The sequence below is a fragment of the Phocoena phocoena genome, chromosome 1 (assembly GCF_963924675.1).
Source record: "Phocoena phocoena chromosome 1, mPhoPho1.1, whole genome shotgun sequence".
NCBI lineage: Eukaryota > Metazoa > Chordata > Mammalia > Artiodactyla > Phocoenidae > Phocoena > Phocoena phocoena.
Genome location: NC_089219.1, coordinates 102,871,920 through 102,895,106, shown reverse-complemented (window position 1 = coordinate 102,895,106; position 23,187 = coordinate 102,871,920).

Genomic DNA, 23,187 nt, shown 5'->3' with positions numbered 1-23,187 from the left:
CTTTGTCTACCTTTTTCCTTATCAGTGGTTAGGATGACAGCCCTTCTTAAATTCCAAAGAATTTCTTTTATTCTTCTCCCTCATCAATTCACCTCCCTCTTATTCACCCAATCTGTGTGCACACACATTCAACACTGCGCGTAGTAATAAGGGGATCCTGTTCCAATGTCAGGTCAATCCCTTTCACCTTACTTTGTGGGGGGGTGGATTAAATCGGGGAAACCCTTTTGTTCCTTGGAGTAGCTGTTACTTGTAATGAAGTTACTGAGTAGGTAATATCTATAAAATTAAAGTGCATGTACTCATGGATTTAGGAATCCTGCAATAAGCATTTATTCTGTGGATACTCACAAAGGTTTGCTAAGATATCTGCACAAGGATATTAATTGAAGCACTTTTGTAATTGGGTGGGGGGAGAACACATTATCCATCCACAGGGACTGGTTGAGTAAATTATGGTACATCCAAATGATGGGACCTATGAAGTCAGACTGAAAAAAAAAGAGAGAGATGTATCTGTGTTGATCTGGAAAGAACGCTGGTATATCTTACGAAGTGGAAACAACACTCTTACCACGGAGCATAACCCTGGTGGACACCAACCACGTTGTGGAGCCCCATCAGGGCTCCACAAAGCACAACGGGGCTAGTGACCACAGAGTTGTGTAATCCTCAGGCTATTCTGGTGTGTTAATAATATTTAAGCACGAGCAGATATGTAGGTATATACAAAAATTTTTTCCCCTGGGAAAAAATCAAAATAAACTCTTAAAAGTGGCACCCTTGCGAGAGCGCTAAGTAAGGGGATGGGAGATTTCATTTTTCATTTTGTACATTTTTGTATGTATAGATTATCTAATCAAGTACTTGTCTTCCTTGATGTCTGCGGATATTACTTGATGGTGGGGAAGAGGAGATTATGGGCCATGTCTGTTTTATTCTTTAGCCCTCTCTGTACTAATTTTTCAAACACTGACATGTGGCTTTTTTTTTAAGCCACTAAGCTGTGCCATACGCCAGGCATAACTTTTGAAGATCATTCAAGTGATCCATTTTTCTCATGCAAAGTATATATTTCTCATGTCGCAACACTCTCTCCCACGAGATGCTTGTTTCTACTCGTGAAAGAAGCCCCGAAATCCTTGGGCAAGCACATACTTCTGTCCCCCGTGCAGTTAGCGGAAGGTGGGACTGGGGCTAGCAGGTGGGTGACAGCTCCTGCAGAAAACCGCTGCCCCCTGCTCCACTTGCCTTGGTCAGTCCCTGCCAGGTGGCACATGCCATCGGCCATCGGATTCCTCAGCGCTGCTCCCTGCATGCCAGCTCCCAGGGCTTGTTTAGATGAAGAGGGAGTTGAGTCAGCAGATTTGCCCGATGCGAGGCCGGCCTGGTGCCAGCCTGGCTTCAACCGGCCAACTCCAGCAATAGCTGGCAAGACGGGGTCAGAGCCGCCTCTTGGGTTCTGGAAATGAGTTCACCTCCATTGGCTGCCCTAGGGAGACAGATGGTCGGCCGAGGGGAGCTAGTCTGGAGGAGGGGCTGCTACCTCACCAGCACCTCGGGGAGTGGGAGGGCACTGGGTAGAGTCTGAGGAACCCCGACTCTCCCATCTGACACCATCTTCTGGGCAAGGGCAGCTCCCAACATGGCCCCTCTGCGACCTCGCGGACAAGGACTTCTTGCACATTTCTCTGCAACATCCTCTGTTCTGTTTCCTCTGCCTCTTCTTGGCTGGGGTCCACAACTATCAAAAGCCAAATGACTAGAAGACTTCAACAATAATAGAATTATTATTCAGGATGGTAAATCTGTGAAGTGGGAGACTTCCTCGCTGCCAGCCCTGAATCACTGTCTCTTTTGAGCATCTTCTCCTAATGGCCGGTCAGGCTGAAAGACCTCCCCTCTCAAACCTTGTATAGATACCTACTCAAGCCCTGATCACTTCTTCTCACAAGTTTACTCTGCATCCAGGCTCTTCATGAGTCAACAGAAGAACTGGCTGGAACAATCACTCTTCATTCTGGGGGTCCCATAAGCTCTGTTTGGCTTCACGATCCTACTGACTGAGAAAAATGCTATCTTATCCCAACTTTCACGGTTTGACCGTCGGAGTAGCCAGCTGGTTCCCGTGGCATTTTGTGGCTTTTCATGGTTTCACCTGCCTTGAATTTGAGCTGCTCTTTTTCAGAAGCAGAGAAGTATTCTGACCTTCCTTCAGGAGAAAGCCCCAAAGACTTCAAATATTGGGCGTCCACTTGATATGAAGAAAAGCAAAGTTCAAGAGATGATTTTATGCCAATAGCAGCTTCTTCCCGGAGACTCTCCACTTCAGAAGGGATGAGTCCCCCTTGTCGAGAGACCACAAATGCTGGTACCACTGGGTATGTAAGGGGGAGACAATGTTACTGACTGATGTCGGTCAGGTCCTAGGAGAAACACTAAGAATTTTGGTCTTACACGTTCCTCCCAAGAATTCTGAGTGGAAGCATTTTTGCCCTTTTCCTCATAGAGGAGGGAACTGAGGTTCAGAGGCATTTGGTGACTTGCTAAGGTCACATAGCTTAAATAGAGCCCCAGTCTGTCTCCTGCAAACCCCCGACAGCCTCTTTCTGGATGAATGAGGTGACACCACAGACTAAAGAAGTAAACAACTCCTTAGTTAGTGAATTTGCAGACTGAGTGTCCAGACAGACCCAACTTGCCACCCTCACCGATACCAAATGAGTGTGACCCAGCCCTCTGGTTCACTCACAATGGAGGCTCTGTGCCACCACGGCAAAGAGACGGTGGGTCTCTACCTGCAGCAAACAGCATGCCTGCCCTCAACTTAATTCTCATGAAAGTTTAAGAAATAGGATTGAACTTAATTCTCATCAAAGTTTATCAAATAGGATTCTTTTTCAAAGAAAAACCAAAGGAAGCTGCAAATCCCCCTTCCAAGTCTCCAAAGTTCACAGCCTTTAAGCCAAAGGCCCAGCTCACTTGTCCTTCCCAATGCTGGTGGATCGAACTGTTGGAAAACCACTGCCCTCTGGGGCTATGTGGGCCCTGGTCCCAGAGCCTTTCCCTTCTCATGGCAATATGGCTGAAAGACTGCACAGGGGCTACTGTCCCCCTGAAACACCTTCCTGTGGGTAATGATAGCAGCAGATGTTGCCATTTAGAAAAGAACCTTGCAGGCCTGGCTTTTGGCCCCATGGTTTCCATGACGAGGCTAGAATGGAGCCTCCTGGGGCCCAGCTCTGGCCAAACCATTATCAAAGTCCATTTTCAAATAGAGTTGACTCTCAATTATTCATAGATAAATGGTTCAATCTGTACACCCTCTTACTCCTCCTCACTCTTTCTCTTCCCTCCCTGTGCCAGCTGCCTTTTGGCTCTCCTCATTAATACACCCACCAGAGCAGGCATAGGCAGAGGACTGGCGATCAGTCAACGTTAGGGCCTGTTAGCGATCACAGTGGAGGGTTTGTTTAAGGAGCAGGTTGGGTGGAATGTGGATTTCAAGTATTCTTGCTAATCTCATTCCCCCTTACGGACAAGAGACAACTGCCTTGATTTCTTTGAGCTCCTCTGCTAAGTCTTGCCAGGAGAAGAAAGAGAAGGACTGAAATCCACACCCCCAGAGCCAGGTCCCAGGCTGCGACTAGCTGGGTTGAGAAGGCAGGCTTGCCCCGTGCTGCCCCATCTTGCAGACCTAGGATACATGTGTGTATTTGCTCAGAATCTTTGAAGGACTGTCTCTTGTGGTGGATGGGAGGAAAATGGGTTTTGAGATAAGTGAAACGCTCAAGAGTTTCCCTTTCTTGAGCGGTTGGCGTTTTAGATTTCCAAATCAAATAAATTAGGAAATAAAATATGAACACTACTTTTAAAAATTCGAATTCATACACTGTAGCAGACATCACCTCTTTCCTAGCAAACAAGAAGACTTCCCAGGCTTAGGATGAGTTACATTCCCCCAAAACGATACCATAACTTCTCCTTATGTTATTAATAATAATAAATCCTAACTCATATTGATGCATAAGTGCCTGATGCTACGTCAATAAACGTATATGAAAATATTTAATCTTTACAACTCCATGAGGTAGAAACCACTATTATTCCTGTTCACAGCAAGTGAGACTTAGGGAAGTTAAGTCACTTGCTCCCGACGGCCCAGCAGTAAAGGGGTTGAGTGGACTGTCTCACCCAATCGACGGACCTCATGGCCCTTGACCCACCAAGTGTTCCACCTTTTCTACAGTGTGGTCCACTTTACATGTTTTAACCTCTTCTCTTGACCAGAACTACAAACAACCAAAACCCCGGTTATGTAACTGGCGATCCCCAGCCCCCTTCCTGTCCTCGCCATGTGGTCTCCTGATCCCCAAACGTCTAGCCTGAGGGCTCCTCTGCTCTGCTAGACCTTCCACCCCATTTAGCAGTGAATTGTGCACATCACGTGGTTCATGTATTTGTTCTTTCAGCCTTGTTAGGTCTTACGTTGTTATGTAACTTTTTCTGTGTAAACGTCATCTCCCTAGAGTCGAGTCTCCTGGGAAGGGACAGTGTCATGCGTCATACATAACTGTAATTTGTCATGGCTCTTACTATTATATCGGGCACAGAGTAAGCCCAAAACACCGGTTTTCTGATTATTTAGTTGACTGATTCAGAGGTAGAAACCTCTAGTGTATCTCCCATGGTGCTTAACATAGCACTAGGCATATAATATTGTGGACGAAGAATGTCACCTGCCATAACAGTAAACGGAGGATGTTGCAACTATCAAGCCATCAGCCACTGCAGCTGCCCCCGGCTGTATACCCTGAGGGGATTCAGGATGGAAAAAAAATAGGAGATAGTTAAGGCGCATATCAAAGGAATGATTTCAAGAGCCCAGACTCTTGCTTCTTCCCCCACACAGAAAAGCACTAAATCCATTAACTTGGGATGTCTGGTTTTCTTTAATTAACAATAATCTTTTGATGTTTTGGCTACCTGATTTTTTTTTTTTTTTTTTTGCAAAAATTCCTATGTATCCTGGCTCCTCCCTCACCTCTTTGGAGCAGTCCCTCAGAGGTATCTGAGATCCTGCCTCCCGGGCTTAAGTTCTCAGTATGTCTGCTGAACAAAACATAATTCTCAGCTTTTAGGTTGTGCACTTTTTTTCAGTCAACAGTTTATACTCGATACAATTTCTGTTGCCCGTTTTGAGCATCAGACTACCCAGAAAAAAGAAAGAATGAGTCTAACAGTTACTGAGTCTCTACTATGTGGTTTATATGTATTATCTAATTTAAACTTCATAATAATTATGTGAAGTAAATACTGTTCCTATTTTTCATAAAGCCCCAAATCCACAGCTGATGGAGGGTGATACGAGGGTTCACAAGCAGAGCCCAGGCAGCAGGGTGAGGAGACCCTAGGCACTTGAGGAGGCTGGCTTGGGACAATCAAGGATCCCTCTTGGGGACACCCAGGAGGTAGTCATGTGGCGGGCAAGAAGGGTCCGGGGTCAGACAGGTCAGGTCCTAGGACCGAAGGAGAGTTTGGGCTGGGTGTCTCAGCCAGCAGCCCCCAGGAGTGGCCCATGGGGACTTTCTGTCCCCAACCTTGGACCTAGTTTTGAAGCCAGGCACCGCCCATGGCTAGTGTTTGTCTTTGGGCAATTGACAGAAACCACTCTAGCCCATTGCTTTCCAATTGTTCTGGGACCTGGGCTGGTTCCAGCTGGATAAATCTGTGTCAGACCAGAGAGAAGGCTCCCTAGGAATCTGTGGGAATGTAGAGGAGTAGGCAAGAAAAGAGACAGTAGGATTAAAAGATTTAACAAAGAAAGCATTCCTTTACATGGGACAATGCCCCGCAGGCTGGTTCTGAAGCATTTGTGGAGTGGGATTTGTACAGCTCAGGAACATGAGAGTTTGTATTTACCTAAACTTCTACAAACTATTCAAGCATGCATGTCTTGGCGGGAGACGGGGACTGCTCTAGGGTTCCCAGTTCATCCTGCCAAGCCCCTGCACGCAGACTCAGTACATGCCTGCTCCCATTTCGAGTCCTGAAATGTCCATTTCAAGTCTTAACGGGAAGGCTGATAGGTGAGACAGACATCTACCAGCAGGAAGGAGGGCAAAGACGGTGCCTTACCGCAAGCCACACCCCAGCCCACCCCAGGGTGCATACCCTTGCACACAAATCATTTCCATTCTGCCCAGAAGAGACAGCGCTGTCTTTGCCTGAGCTGCAAGAGAGGGGCTGCCAGACTGGGCTCTGCAGGTCCTGAGAGAGAAAGGGAAGGGGCTGGGCACAACCAGTAAAAGAATAACACAACCATTAAGGACAGGATACCACAAAAACCAGTTAGAACCTACTAGACCCAAGATGGCGGAAGATTCAACTCCCAGTAGACCTGAGCCTCATTACGCTCTCATTGTAATACATTAGCATATGCTACATGACACACCCACAGGTGCCAGGACAGTTCCCAGGCCGACCATAAAAGGCCAAAGAGCGGGCGATGCCCCATTTCCTAGAAATCCCTTCCTTTTCTCCAAGATGGTTAGACTATTTCTCCCACTCATTAGCCTATGCAATTACCCAGCCCATAAAAAAACTAACCGTCTCCACACCCTGCGGCCTCTCACCTTCTGAGATGGCCCACACCCTGTCTATGGAGTGTATATCTCCCTGAATAAATCTGCTTTCACTCTACTTTGACTCACTCTTGAATTCTTTCCTGCTTGAAGCCAAGGACCCTCACTTGGCAGCCCATCCCAGGAACTCACCCCAGACCTCGGACATGACCATCCTCTTGCACCCCATTTTTCCTACAACGGTCCCGTCCTGTCCCGTTTCTCAGGAATCTGGCCTCGGCATCTTCCCTTGTTCACCAGTGCCTGAATATAGTAGGTGTTTGATAAATATCTGTCCAATAAGTTAGTTAACAACGTTTCAGGTATGTCTATCAACCTGCCCCAGGCTGGCCTGGCGATTACATAAGTCTGGCAGGCAAGGTGGAGGATGGGGGAGAGGGTCGGGCAGGGGGCCCACTAGACAGGTGTGATGCCACTCAGTTTTCAGAGCAAGATAGGAATTGGCTCTCGCAGACTTCCTTCCTTTCGGATGCAGAAACAAGGCCCAGGGAGGTGAGGGGACCACACATGAAGATCCAGCCTCCTCATGCCCTGTGCCTCCCCTTTAATTACTCCCTATGGCTTACCAAGTCCTACCTCCTTAGCCTGGCACCCAAGGCCCCTCCAGACCCTCCCAGCTTAACTCTCCAATCTCAATTCTCCTCATGCCCCACAGCTTCCACTCCTGTCGTACATTTAGTACTTCTAGTACTTTGTGGTTCCTCTACCTCCATCAGCCTTCTCTCTTTTCCCCCTCTTCATTTGAGAAACTTCTCAATTTGGATTCCACTGCCATCACCTCCTCTGAGAAGTCTTCCTGGGATGCCTCTAGGAAGGCTTAGAAGCAACCTGTCTTCAAGTCCAATAGTATACTAGCACGTGCAATGGTGCTGTGTTTGGGTTACCTGGCTTTCTCTCTCTCCTTCCTGGGAGATCTTTGAGAGAAAGGACCTTCCACCACTATTGCCTGCCTGCTACACGGCAGAAGCTCAAGGAATGTGAATGACAATAGCTACTAGTTATTCAAACCAGGCACTTTAAGAAGCTCTTTCCATATCTTAACTCATTTAATCCTTACAAAACAACCCTAGGAAGGAGATTATTGTGATGTTTACTATTTTTAAAGTATTTGTTATTATAATCATGATGACCATCCCATTTGATAGGAGAAGACAAGCCAAAGGGGTCTGGAGGGGAAGGAGCACACAGACACCACCTTGCTGACCTCCACCTGCCAGCCGGAACCACTTCCCTCTTCCCAGAACCTCTTCCCTCTCCCACTCTCGTGCCAAGCTCCTTGCCTTCTCAGCAATGTTCCCCCTCTTCACAGCCTTCTGAAACTGTTAACTGTCTCTCCAGATCCAGTCACATTTTCCATGACACTTTCTATGCCCTCTGGCCCAAACAGCTGGCTCCTGACTTCCCCCAGCATTAACAGCAGCGTGTAACACATTCTTTGATTTCTCTCTTATTTGTGTCATAACATCACATTCTTTCCAACGTAATGGATGCTATGTGCTCCTCCAGGCAAGGGTCTGAGCCCTCTGCTCTTTTTGTCTTCCCTCCTGTGCGCGCAGCCGACTGTTAGGGGCATGAGAAATGCTCAGTAAATACCTACTGATACTTGGAACAAAACACCCAGAAGATCCACCGCATCTTCACAGATGATTGTTGCTATTTGCCATCATCATAACTGTCACACCGTCTGGGGCTCCCTTGCTAGATGCGTGTGTTCTCATCTCGGGGTGTGCAGACGGAAGACCAGGTCTGGGGATATTTGGTTCAATGTAATGCTCTTGTCCCATTGTTTGCCGATCTCTGAGTAACTGTTAGGGGAGCCACTGACCAAAACCACCCACCCTGGCCAGGCAAGATAGTAGCTACTTGCATGAGTTATCTTAACAATAGGAGGTCCTGGTAAGGAACGCAGAACTAACAAGCTACACCAACTGGAAGAATTCAGGAAAGGTCAAAAGGAGAGAGGAGACGCCATGTGTCCTACCAACTTCCCAGAATCCTTCTCAATGGAATCTATCTTGGTCGAGTGATGTGCGCACCATTGGGAAGGACCCTGAGTCAGAATGCTTGGCCAGAGACAACCCGGAAACTAATCCCATCACCATAAAACCCGAGACGGCGAGCCACGTGGCAGAGCAGTCCTCCTGGGTTCCCTTTCCCGCCTGCCCTCCGCCCGGGCGCCCCTTCCCAGTAAATCTCCTGCTTTGTCAGCACGTGTGTCTCCTCGGACGATTCATTTCCGAGTGTTAGACGACAGCCCACTCTCGGGCCCTGGAAGGGGTCCCCCTTCCGACAACATAACTGGACTCTCCATTTTCCCCTCTCTTCCTTTGATTTCCTTTCCTGACCCATAGAGAGAGAAGAGGAGTTGGTTCAATACAAAACAGTTAAGGAGGTTGAGGCGCACTAGAAAAAGACACATAAAATACAAAAAAGTGTCCAGGAAAGAGGTCTGTGGATTGGCTGGGGAATGGGATCACATATGCCACCTCCGTCATTCTGGGGACCTCCTCACGATGGCCCAGCAACCCTGCAGACCCACGTACCAGTCTGTTTGAATGAGCCCATCGGAAGGCCAGAGGATGGGAGTTGAGAGACCACTTACTATGGACGTGACAGGAGCAGGGCAATTTCTCTCTAGATTTCACTCTTCTCACATGAAAAATGAAATAATAATGTCTAGCCTACCTACCTCATAGGGGGCTGTTGTGTAAACGAGAAAAGTACGTGAGAGCACTCTGCTCTTCTGACGCCTACAGTCCAGCGGGGGAATGGCTTTCATCAAGTGATCACACGATTGGATGACGGATGCTCACACTACTCAACAAGGTATTAGGAAAGGAACAGGGTTCCGTGAGACGGCAAAGTGGCAAAGAAGGAGATCACATGACACTCTTCACTGCTGTTGCTGCAACCTAGGCAGTGGTCCTCAAATTTTTAATTGGGAGAGTCACCCAGAAAGCCTGTTTAGCAGGTAGATCCCTGAGCCACATCTGCAGATAATTTAACTGAGTAGGTTTAGAATCCCTTCCAGATACTCGCGTTTTTAGAATGCTCCCCCGACGCACCTGTCTAAGTGATTCTCGTGCAAATGACTTCGGGCAAAATTTTAAGAGAGTGACAGTGTGGTGCCTAGTTGGAGACTGATGCCTACGGAGGTCTCCAGTGATGGTCGTGATGTGTTTCTAAGCTGACTCCACTCCAGGCCGTTTTGGAAGCTTGTTTGGTGAGCCAACAGGTTTTCCTCTTTCCTCGAGCTAGCGTGAGTTGGGCTTCTGCACTTAAAAATACCAGCTCCTGACTAATTTAGGTCCCTTCTGATCTCTTCAAGCTCTTCTCATGATCTCTGCTGGCTGTGTGCTGCATATACAATCCACAGGGGCGAAGTTAAGATTTATTGTTGGAAACAACATTTAGCATCGTTATCTGTTCTCAGCCCCAAACCCCTCTTTACAGCTCCCCACATTCATCTCCAGGTTTTTTATGAGTGCTGTGATATGTACAAATGCACAAAACAGGGACGTCAGCAACCAGTCTCAAAATACTAATTTCTGACCGAACAGGACTGCTACTTACGCTTATGTCTAAATACAAATAAATTTGGTTGGATAATTACTCCACATCACCAAACCACATATGATGGGGCTTGCATGTTTGCATTCTGGGGTCAGGCTATCTGGATGTAAAACCTGGCTCTGCTGCTCCCCTCTGCTGGCTCTGTGATGGTGGACTAAGTCACTTCACTTTTCTGAGCCTTAGATTTTTCACCTATAAAATGAGTATAATGAATAAGTCTTGTCTCATACCTTTTTTGTGAGGATTAAATACATTATTGTATGTAAAGAATTTAGAACAGAGCCTGGTAACCAATTAGGGCTCAAAAAATATTAGCTAATATTATGTGGATTTAAATGGGTTTGCAGTAGCAATCCCTACATAGGGCTTCCCCAGCCTAATGGCCTCTTACCCACACTAGGTAATCTTGTTTGTAATTGCACTTCCCTTTCCCCTGCTAAGGAATATTATTTTCCATCTACATCTACTATTTACCTCCTGTCTCCCAGAACTTAGGCCTCCTTAACTTTCCCCTTTCCTGCCAGTTCATTGCCCCCTCCTTTTCGTGAACCCCTGAGTCTCTCTAATGTCCTTTCCCATACCTCAAGGCTCCACTTTGAGCCTCTCTCACTGTGTATGTCTCCTCCATGGTCCTGGGGGCACCCAGAGACCACAGAGAAGCTCCAGCTACACCTATGCGCCTATGCCTAGCACACATCCCCGTGACCACTGCAGCCACGTGCCAAGCACTAGCTAGCTAATGACATAACTCATTCAATTTTTACTCGAGCCTCTTAACCTTGGTTCCCTCACTTGCCCATTGAGGATAATAGTATCTACTTAATTGGATCACTGGAAAAATTGAAGGCTGTGATACATGCAAAGCCCAGGTTAGCGCTCAATAGCATTTATTACTGTAATTATTTTCATTATCTACATCTGTCAAGAAAATAAAACAGGGCTTCCCTGGTGGCGCAGTGGTTAAGAATCCGCCTGCCAATGCAGGGCACAAGGGTTCCACCCCTGGCCTGGGAAGATCCCACGTGCCACGGAGCAACTAATCCCGTGTGCCACAACTACTGAGCCTTCACTCTAGAGCCGGCGAGCCACAACTACTGAGCCCGCATGCCTAGAGCCCGTGCTCCACAACAAGACAAGCCACCGCAATGAGAAGCCCGTGCACCGCAACAAAGAGTAGCCCCCGCTCGCCGCAACTAGAGAAAGCCCACATGCAGCAACAAAGACCCAACACAGCCAAAAATAAAAAAACAAATTAATTAAAAAAAAAGAAAACAAAACAAATGAAAGGTCTACATCTTCACACACATATGCCAACGAAGCTGACCACTGACCACCAGCCCTGGTTTGGAATGATGAGGGCTGCACTTCAGTGCCTGCCCTGGTTGGGAGGACCCTGTTACTAGTCACTACCATCACTTCCATTTTGCTCTATAACTCTCTCTCTCATAAAATACACTGTGAGTGAAAAAATGTTGCCTGCCATATCAGTAAACAAAGGATGTTGCAGCCATCAAGCCATCACATTAGAGCCACTCCAAAGGTGAGCCCTGAGGGAACTCATGATAGAAACAGGATACCTGCCATCAAGCCACTGCAGGCACCCCGCAACAGTGTACCCCGAGGAGACTCAGGATGGGAAAACACAGGATTCTGGCCCCAGATAGCTGAGGTGCATATCAAAGGGATGATTTCAACAAGCCCAGACTTTTGCATCTTCCCATACCTAGAAAAGTGCTAATTTCATTAACTTGAGATGGCTGGTTTTCTTTAATTAATAGTAACCTTTTGATGTTCTGACTACCTGGTGTTTGTTGCAAAACGTCCTATCTGTCCTGGTCCCTCCCTCACCTCTTCAGAGCAGTCCCTCAGAGCTACCTGAGAGGCTGTGTCCCAGGCTTAAGTCCACAGTTTTGTCCCCCAAATAAAACGCATTTCTCAACTTTTACGTTGTGCATTTTTTCAGTTGACAACACATAAAAATTACCATCTTAACCATTTTAGAGTGTGCATTTCAGTTGTGTCAAAGATTCACTGTTGTACAACTAACCTCCAGAACTTTTCATCTTGCAAAACTAAAACACTATGCCATTTAAACAACTCTCTATTCTCCCCCTCCCACAGCCCCTGGCAGCCACCATTCTACTTTCTGTCCCTATAAATTTGACTACTCCAGGTACCTCATATATGTCCTCAACTTTTACCCATGTTGTTGCATGTGCCAGAATTTCCTTTCTTTTTAAGGTTGAGTAATATTGCATCGTATGTATAGACCACATTTAGTTTATCCATTCATCTGTCAATGGACACTTGGGTTGCTTCCACCTTTTGGCTATTGTGACTAATGCTGACACGAATGTGAATATACAAATATCTCTTCAAGACCCTGATTTCAATTCTTTCGGGTATATACCCAGAAGTGGAATTGCTGGATCATATGGTAAGTCTATTTTAATTTTTTGAGGAACTGCCATACTGTTTTCCAGAGCAGCTGCACCATTTTACATTTTTACCAACCACGTCTAAGGGTTCTCTACATCCTTGTCAACACTTGTCGTTTTCTGCTTTTTCAAATGACAGCCCTGCCAATGGGTGTGAGGTGCTCCATAACTCTCCTTTAACCCTGGCTTTAGGGGTTCTCTGACCAAGGACAGGCTTCAGAAGCAGATTTTCCAAACACTGCTCCAGGGGACCAGGCAGAGTCTTGACAGAGGGAGCCCGGGCCCCATACCTTGGACCTTAATTCATCTACTCCGCAGAGTCACCCTAAACGTTAGTAATTTCATTTCACAGGTAAGAAAACAGATCAGAATGGCTAAGCAGCTTGCCTAAAGGCACACAGCTGAAAACCTGGAATTTGAACTGGGCTCCACACCGTGTAGGTACGTGAGAATTGTCATGGGTCAACATCCACACTGTACTCCGGGGTCCAAGGTGAGAACACTCCCTCTCTGACTCTCTGGAAGCAATACAACCTGGGGTTCTGCTCAGCTGCCCCTCCCCCAGCTGTTCAGGGTCCTTCCAGGCTGGATGAATAGGAAACAAAGCGGATTGCATTTATTACTTAACCAAGCTTCCTGGTGCACCTGTTGCAGCACTGGGTGCTGTTTATGATTGCAATAAAATCTGCAGTCCGAGCATTAGTGGATTTACAAGAATTTCCTTCGATTCCAAAACTCAGAGTGAGGGAAGGGCAGGTGTCAGCCAGCTGGGGTCCTTCGAGTGGGACCTGCTTGCAGAGAGGGCCGTTGAAATATGATGCACTGGGCTTGGCTTTGCCTGACCTTTGTGCAAACAGCAGCACAAAGACCTCTCCCCCTGTGGAGGCTTGGTGGGGTCACTCAGATACACCACGTTCTGTACAGAGGGACAAAGTAGGAGGTAAGGCAGGATAGGCTGCCCCGGATCCCAGCTGGACAGAACTGGTCTTGCCTGACCCAGGCTTGCAGAGTCAGCCAGCTTGTTCTACCTGAAAGTCTTTGTCCCAGACATGGGTATCTTAACCACACCCTGAGGGATTACTGATCAGTCAAGGCACAGTCTCAGTAGAACCCTGCATCGGTGAATACACACGTACTCCGACGTTACCTCCCAGCCACAGGTTAGCAAGGCTTGACCATCCCCAGGGCTGTTACGCTCTCGACTTGTTTCAGAAGTGACCATCACACTGTGACCTGGTCACGGAGGGGCCAGAGGTCAGCCCAGTGAGGGCTGTGCCCTCAGATAAAACTGGGAGAGAGGCCAAAAGATGCTTGCAAGCCCAGCTTTCAGTAGTAACGTGGAGCGGGAAGGAAACAGTGAGTGGGAGGCCTGGGGCTTCGACTGGAAGGAAGCCCACCGGAGGTCTTGGAACCAAAGGAGACTTTCTTGGTAGGGTCCACAGCTGATTTGGCTTGGACAAAAATCGCACAGGTATCATAGCCCATGAGCCAGAAAATGAGATGAGGGGAATGGCAGAGCTCTGTTAGGGATGCAGAGGAGCTTGTCGTGAGCTCCTGTACGAGAGAAACGACGGGGCAGAACACATAGTTGGTTAAAGGTGTGAGGAAGGGACTGGCCAGTTTCAACTTATCAGGAAAATATCTATTAAAATCTACTTTGTGCAGGGCTAGCGGGCATTTCTAAAATGAGTGCAACCCTCAAGAGGTACGCCTTAAAAAGATCACATCTTCCTATTCAGAGGCTGTATGTGTATATTCGTATGGTTGAACGCTCAGACCCTAGCCTCAGAGAGCTTGAGTTCAAGTCCAGCTTCACACGTGTATTGTGAGCTTACGCAAGTGGCTTACCTCCTGTAGTTCTCAATTTTTAATCTGTAGAAGGGGTATAGTGGTCCTCATTGTAAAGCACTGGACATGCTTCTACGCCACACACTGCTTGGCCCAGAGTGAGCACTCAGTAAAAGCTGGAAATTATTACAGAATTTCAAAGCAGTGCTAATAAAAAAAGCAGAGTGGCACCTACTCTGTGCAAGGCACTGGGCCAAATTATATATATGAATTCATAATATTTACTGCTTATGACTATTCCCCAGGCAGTTATTATCCCCATGTTACAAACAAGGAAGGGAGGAAACGGCATCCCAGGTGGAGGGCTTGCCCTGCCATCAAACCAAAGCCAGGTGAGCTGTTGGAAAATGGTGATGCACACACCCCTTCGAATTGGCTTTGAGCCTAGACTTGCTGGAGGAAGTACAGTAAGTTCCATCACTGAGAATTCATCATTCCTAGGCCGGTTCAATGGGATGGAGTTGGATCTCTTTCTTACATCCAATGGCTTCCTCCATCTTGTCAACAGAACTGCACTGAGGTGCCCAAACCTCCCCAGACACACTTTTTGCTGCATCAACAGCGGCTCCCGAGAGGGCCCAGCAGCCCTAGGAGTTCTATGGGATTAACGTGGAAGGGAAAGAGGCTGCGGCAGGGATGTGGAATGAGAACAACCACTTCACTGAAGGATTAGCTTTAGAAAAGGGAAGCCAGGTGGCTCAAAGGAAGAAAGAAAAGGCCACCTGCATCTCACTCTCAAGACGTCCACACACAGGCTCCCGTGTCTTCACATTCCGCTTCTGTTTAGACCTAGTGACTCAATAGATCTTAATCCTGGAAAGGACTTAGGGGCCGATTGGTCCAGCCACACTGTTTTACTGATGGCTCTGAAACGCACGTAATGTGTCCAGGGTGACACTGCTAGCAGGTGACAAAGTCCAAACTAAACACTTGGTTCCTCATTCCCAGTGCAGTGTTATTTCTATCCTCCTCATATGGCTCCCAAATTGCTCACTTTCCAGACCTCTCCTGTAAGACTTTGTCCCCGCCCCAAAGCAGCAGGCCCTTTGGACAGCAGCCAGCATTTCAGGGAGAAGTAGGAGAGGGGGCCCGCCCTGCAGGTTCATTTCCTTCACTGCAATGGGACCAACTGGAATCAGAGCACGAACAGGCTGAGTGTGCCTCAGTGCTGTCTAAACCAGCCCTGAATACTAACCAGGGTGCTCAGATGGAGCTAAAAATAACTGGCTAATCACCACCAGGAAGAATTAACAAGGACTCAGAAGAAAGGAAAATGTCTTAATATTCCATCTCTCTACAGCTGGGCTCCAGCTGAGGCCAGTCTCTTCCCGATGCCACAGGGCAGGTAATTAGGCAGCACAGAAGCTCCAACACTTATGGGCTCTGGGAGGGGGCCTGCCCCCACCCGCAGGAGGGTAAACGGAACAGGGTTACTTGGGGTGAGGTGAATTGGAAAACAGTGAACACAGAAGAAATGCGAGGCAACAGGAGGCAGGTGTTGAAGGATAAAACAGTTGTTGCATTTTACACCCCTTCTCCTTCGATAAAGTAAAATCCTTAATTAAAAGGGAAACCTCGTTTCATTCTGCTCTGCAAACCCTCTGACGGTCTTCCCTTCCCTCCTGTGCAGGCGCCTAGCTCTGAAAGCACCACTGGCGTCCGTACCCTGGGGATTATATTGAAATGAGGTCTTCCTGGCAGTCACCCTCTTTGGACAAGGACCAAGACAGATCTACAATACACTGAACACTGGGATGGAGCAGAGCAGGTGAATAAAACCATGAAAGGCATGATTAGCCTTCCTATAACCTTAAAGAGTAGGACGAGTGAACATTTACTGTAACTTGGACTTGGAAGAGGTCCATTCAAGAGAAATAAATCGAAAAATAGCATTTTGTAGAGGGCAGGGTAATATCCAAAGAGCTTCCTTTCTCCAAAACGTATAATGGGCTTAAATAAATAGAAGTTGGTTTAAAAGGTTCATGAATGATAGGTACACTATTAAGAACAACTACCAGTGAGGAGCCGTTTGGGAGCACATCGGAGCCGTTTAATTCAATGTCATAGCCAACGTCCTCACTGATGCGTCCCCCAGCCTGTGCGCATGGTGAGGGCAGGTGCTGTGTCTGCTGGGTGTAAGAATAAGAGACAGAATGATATAAGGGAAGAATGTGGATTAAAAGAAAAAGAGGAATGTGGACTTTGGATGCAGAGGGTGGGATCAAGTCCTGCTTCATCAATTTCTAGCTGGATCGTAGCTTAGCTAGATGTAGCTTAGCTCTCCGGGTCTTTCTTTTCTCAGCTACAGAGAAGGATGACAGGAATATCATTTTCTCTGTAGGGAGAATCAAACCACCTAACACAAGTAAAAACATTTCATTCATTCTAACGAACTGAAATAGTCTAATGAAGTACAAATATTAATAACTTACGCAATGGAAAGAGACAGACGTGAACTGGCGAGGTCTGGGCAATCTTTCTGATGCACAGAATAAGACCAAGAAGCATTTAACTGCTCTGCACCCGCGCCTCTTTCCCATCACAGCCCTCCTTGAGTAGGCGGGTTTCGGCATGTGACTTTTTCTGTTGCTTATTCTTGTCCTTGGGCTCTAGTGGCTGGGCGCACCACTGCTGTGGCCCGGGAAGCGTGCTTGTTGCTGAGTTGCAAGAAGGCAGAGATCTGGAAGTCTCTCTGTTGTCTTCCCACAGCCAGAGAGGCCCCATCCTGCTGCCTGAGTCACACTGTCCTCCCCAGGGAGGAAAGAGTGACCACAATTGAGATGGAAAGGCTCTAGAGGACCCTGCCTGGAACACTAGGGGAAGGCAGATCTGGGATTTTTAAAAATCCACTAGTCTGAAGTTGTTCCTGCTCCAAACCAGTAGATTTTTTGGGAGGGGTCTTTATCTGACAATATTCAAAATTTCTAAGGAGCATGATGGCACTGCAAGAGAAAAGAGCAGAAATCGAAAAACGAAAATGGCAGCCGTATCGCTTACCAGGTGCACGATGCTCTCAAATGACTGAACGACTCTCGAGCTTCATCTGATAAAGAGCAAAAGGAGGCTTGCCCTGCTGCCTCTCAGGGCTGCTGTGGGATTCACGGGAGGAAATGTATGCTAAACGAAGTTATGAACTATATCGTCTCATTCAAATAGGAACTTAATCCATTATTTGAGCTCTAAGGTAGATGATTATTAATATAATAGCTTGGATTAGCACAGCACTTATTCTTTTTAGGTCAAGGTTATTAAAGTATAGATTACTACATAAAATGTGCCCTTTCTAATGAAGATATAGAACAGTTCCACCATCCCTATCATTTCCTTATACTCCTTTGTGGTTAACTGCTCTTCCCATCCTGAGCCACTGGCAATCACTGATTTGCTCTCTATTCCTATAGTTTTACTTCTTCCAGGATATCATATAAATTGAATAATATAGCATAAACCCTTTTGAGTCTGGCTTCTTTCACCTAGCGTAATGCATTGAGGTTCACTGAAGTTATATCATATATTCAGTAATTCATTCTTTTTCACTGCTGAGTAAGTAGTATTTCATTCTATGGATGTATCATAGTCTCTTTATCCATTTGGATTGTTTCCATGAATAAACCACTATTAACATTTGTATATAGGTTTTTATGTGAGCATACGTTTTTATTTCTCTTGGGCAAATACTTAGGAGTGGGACTGCTGGATCATAGAGTAAGTGTCTAACTTTATACAAAACTGACAGGTTTTTTTAAGTGGCTGGAGAATTTTGCATTCTAGCACATCACTTAAAAAATATTTAAAAAATCATCCAAAGCCCTCATGTGTCCAATTTTATTTTATTCTCCAAATAGCTCTGTGAGACAGGGAGGGTAAATATTACTGCCCTCCTGTAATAGATGGGGATGTGAGGGCTAAAGAGGAGAAATAATTGGTCAAAATCTGCTGTGGCAGAGGCTGCTATTTCCCCAGTATATATCCTCTCCCCTTCTCCCTCATAGTAGAGCCACCTGCTTCCTGCTGAGTTTTGACTGAGCACATGGTACCCATCAAGAAACTACATTTCCTTTGGAAAGATATCCCATGCTCTTGGACTGGAAGAATTAATATTGTTAAAATGGCCATATTACCCAAAGCAATCTACAGATTTAATGTGATCCTTATCAAATTACCCATGACATTTTTCACAGAACTAAAACATAAAATCCTAAAATTCATATGGAACCATAAAAGACCCAGAATTGCCAAAGCAATCATGAGGAAAAAGAACAAAGCAGGAGGCATAATCCTCCCACACTTCAGACAATATTACAAAGCTACAGTAATCAAAACAGCACAGTATTGGCACAAAAAATCGATATATGGATCAGTGGAACAGGATAGAAAGCCCAGAAATAAACCCACACACTTACGGTCAATTATCTTGGACAAAGGAGGCAAGAATATACAATGGGAAAAAGACAGTCTCTTCAGCAAGCGGTACTGAGAAAGTTGGTCAGCTGCATATAAATCAATGAAGTTAGAACACACCCCACACCATACACAAAAATAAACTCAAAATGGCTTAAAGACCTAAATATAAGACATGACACCATAAAACTCCTAGAAGAGATCACAGGCAAAGCATTCTCTGACATAAATCATACCAATGTTTCCTTAGGTCAGTCTCCCTAGGCATAGAAATAAAAACAAAAATAAACAAATAAGACCTAATCAAACTTACAAGCTTTTGCACAGCAAAGGAAACCATAAACAAAACAAAAAGACAACCTATAGAATGGGAGAAAATATTCGCAAACGATGCGACCAACAAAGGCTTAATGTCTAAAACATACAAACAGCTCATACAACTCAACAACAACAACAACTACAAAAAACCCAATTGAAAAATGGGCAGAAGACCTAAATAGACATTTCTTCAAGAAGACATACAGATGGCCAATAGGCACAGTAAAAGATGCTCAACATTGCTAACTATTAGAGAAATGCAAATCAAAACTATAATGAGGTACCACCTCACACAGTTCAGAATGGCCATCATTAAAAAGTTTACAAAATAACAAATGCAGGAAAGGGTGTGGAGGAAAGGGAACCCTCCTACACTGCTGGTGGGAATGTAAGTTGGTGCAGCCACTATGGAAAACAGTACGGAGGTTCCTCAGAAGACTAAAAATAGAGTTACCATGTGATCCAGCAATCCCACTCCTGGGTATATATCCAGACAAAACTATAATTCAAAAAGATAGGGGGCTTCCCTGGTGGCGCAGTTGTTGAGAGTCTGCCTGCTAGTGCGGGACACACGGGTTCGAGCCCTGGTCTGGGAGGATCCCACATGCCGCGGAGCAACCAGGCCTGTGAGCCACAACTACTGAGCCTGCGCGTCTGGAGCCTGTGCTCCACAAGAGAGGCTGCAACAGTGAGAAGCCCGCGCACCGCGATGAAGAGTGGCCCCCGCTTGCCACAACTAGAGAAAGCACTGGCACAGAAACGAAGACCCAACACAGCAAAAATTAAAATAAATTAATAAACTCCTACCCCCAACATCTTCTTTAAAAAAAAAAAAAAAAAAAGATAGGGACTTCCCTGGTGGCGCAGTGGTTACAAATCCACCTGCCAATGCAGGGGACACGGGGTCGATCCCTGGTCCGGGAAGATCCCGCATGCTGTGGAACAACGAAGCCCATGCACCAAAACTACTGAGCCTACACTCTAGAGCCTGTGAGCCACAACTACTGAGCCCATGCACCACAACTACCGAAGCCCATGTGCCCTAGAGTCTGCGTGCCACAACTACTGAGCCCACACGCTGCAACTACTGAAGCCCAAACACTCTAGAGCCCATGTGCTGCAACTACTGAGCTCGCATGCTGCAGGTACTGAAGCCTACACGCCTAGAGCCCATGCTCCGCAATAAGAGAAGCTACCGCAATGAGAAGCCCACACACTGCGATGAAGAGTAGCCCCCATTCGTCACAATGAGAAAGTCCGCGTGTAGCCATGAAGACCCAACGCAGCCAAAAATAAACAAATAAATAACAGTTATTTTTTAAAGTATATTTATGTATAACTGAATCACTCTGCTGTACAGTAGAAATTAACACAACATTGTAAATCAACAACACTTCAATTAAAAAAAAACATAAAAAAAGAAACTATTGGGTGGGCCAAAAAGTGCCTTCGGTTTCTTAAGTAAAAATAAAAGACACATTTCTCACTTTCACCAAGAGCTTTATTGAACAACGTATTCACCCTTTTGTTCTACTACCTTCTGCCATTTTTCAGGCAACTTCATAATTCCAATTTCCCAAAACTTTTTATCTTTTTGAGCAAGGAACTGTTCCAGGTGCCTTTTACAGTCTTTCAGGGAATTGAAATTTTTTCCAATAAAAGAATTTTTAAGACCAAAATAAATAAATAAAGACCAAAATAAATGGAAATCTAAAGATGCAGTGCCTGGTGAATACGGCGGATTAATCAGAACTTCCCAGCCAAGCTGTAACAGTTCTTGCCTGGTCATCAAAGAAACATGTGGTCTTGGGTTATCATGAAGGAAGACTGCGCATCTTCTGTTGAATAATTCTGGACGCTTTTCTTCGAGTGCCACTTTCAGTTGGTCTAACTTGGTGCAGTACTTGTTGGAATTAATTGTTTGGTTTTCCAGAAGGAGCTCATAATTGAGGACTCCCTTCCAATCCCACCATACACACAACATCACCTTCTTTGGATGAAGACTGGCCTCTGGTGTGGTTGGTGGTAGTTCACTTCGCTTGCCCCACAATCTCTTCCATTCCACATTACAGTATCCAGTTTTCATTGCCCATCACAATTTGTTTTAAAAACGGGACATTTTCATTATGTTTCAGTAGAGAATCACATGCGGAAATATGGTCAAGAAGGATTTTTTCGCTTAACTTATGTGGAACCCAAATATCAGAGCGATTCACATAACCAAGCTGGAGCAAATGATTTTCAATGCTTGATTTGGATATTTTGAGTAGGTTGGCCATCTCCCGGTGGTATAATGTTTATTGTTCTAAATTGTTTCGATTTGATCGCTATCAACTTCAACTGGTCCACCGGACCGTGGAGCATCGTCCAGTGAGAAACCTCCAGCACGAAACTTCGCAAACCACTTTTGACACGTTCCATCAGTCACAGCACCTTCTTCATACACTGCACAAATCTTTTTTTGCATTTCAGTTGCGTTTTTACCTTTCTCAAAATAATAAAGCATAACATGCTGAAAACGTTGCTTTTTTCTTCCATCTTCAATATTAAAATGGCTACACAAAAATTCACCAATTTTGATGTCTTTTTTTAAATGCACGCTGATATGACAGCTGTCACATACAATCTAACAAAGCTGTTTTGAATGAAGTTCAATGAAAGGAAACTAAGTGTTACTAGAGCCATCTTACGGAAAAAACCGAATGAACCCTTTGGCCCGCCCAATACGTTTCCCAGCTTCCCTTGCATTAGGAGGGCCATGCGACTAGACTTTGGCCAGTGGGATCTGGGTGGGAGTGATATGTGCAAAGTCCAATTCACTTCCTAAGAACTGAATTTGCTAACTCTCTACATCCTCTTTTCCCTTGCCTGCTGGCTGGATTGTGGGTATGGCAGCAACTCACTTGCACTTGAAGCTGAAGGTAGTACAGAATGGAAGAAACCTGGGTCCTTGATTGACAACATGGGACAGAGCCGTCCTGACAGACAGGGCCACTGACACTGCCGTGTGTTTCTTATTTATCCCATTGTCACTTTGGAGTCTCTTTGTTACTGTGGCTTAACACATTTACCCCAGCTAATCTAGTCATGCATCAGATAAGTGGGAGTATAGTATAGCCAGTTCACCAGCTTCATCAATCTCGTACAGAAGATTATGGAGGAAAAAAACAGCTTTGCTGAAATCTAGATATACCATCTTTATAGCCATTCCCTGATCAACAGTTTGATAACCCCTATCAAAGAAAAAAGTGTGTCTAGGGAGTGGTATAACGTATTCTCCATGAAGCCTCATCACCTCCCAGAGGTCACCTCTTCTCATCTTCCACCCCCCCCCATAGTGTTAGGCCCACTGGACAGTGGTGAGAGGATTTATCTTATTTGTGGAGAACTGCATGTGAAGGAGCAGTGGAACTTGCACTTGCTGGACGTGAGGATGATTACCACAAGGCATTTGAAGTCATACCAAGGCATTTGCACCTGGTAGATTAAGCAGAGGCAGGAGATCCTTACACAGGGGACTGAGGAGATAAAAATGCAGTTTACAGAAGTGGCTTGTGGCAGTTGTGCAGTGAGGAGATGGGAGAGGTGGAGCCCGGAAGTAGGAGGCCCTCGCAGGGAGAGATTGTGACAGAACAGGGCTGAGAGTTCAGAACGCACAGGAAGAGTTTGGGCAGCTACTGGTCTGCAGAGTGAGGAGAAAAGGCGCCAACGATGAAGGGAGAGTGGGTGGGGGTGGATTTAGGTGATAGGGGATGGAGTGGATTGTTAAGAACCCCCCAGGGACACCCACAGCCATACCCCCTTGCTATTTCCTTTCCTACTTTTTGAACAAGCACTTCCTTTTTCTTTTTTAATTGAAGTATATTTGCTGTACAATACTATGTAAGTTACAGGTATACAATTTAGTGATCCACAATTTTTAAAGGCTGTACTCCATTTGTAGTTATTATAAAACATTGGCTATA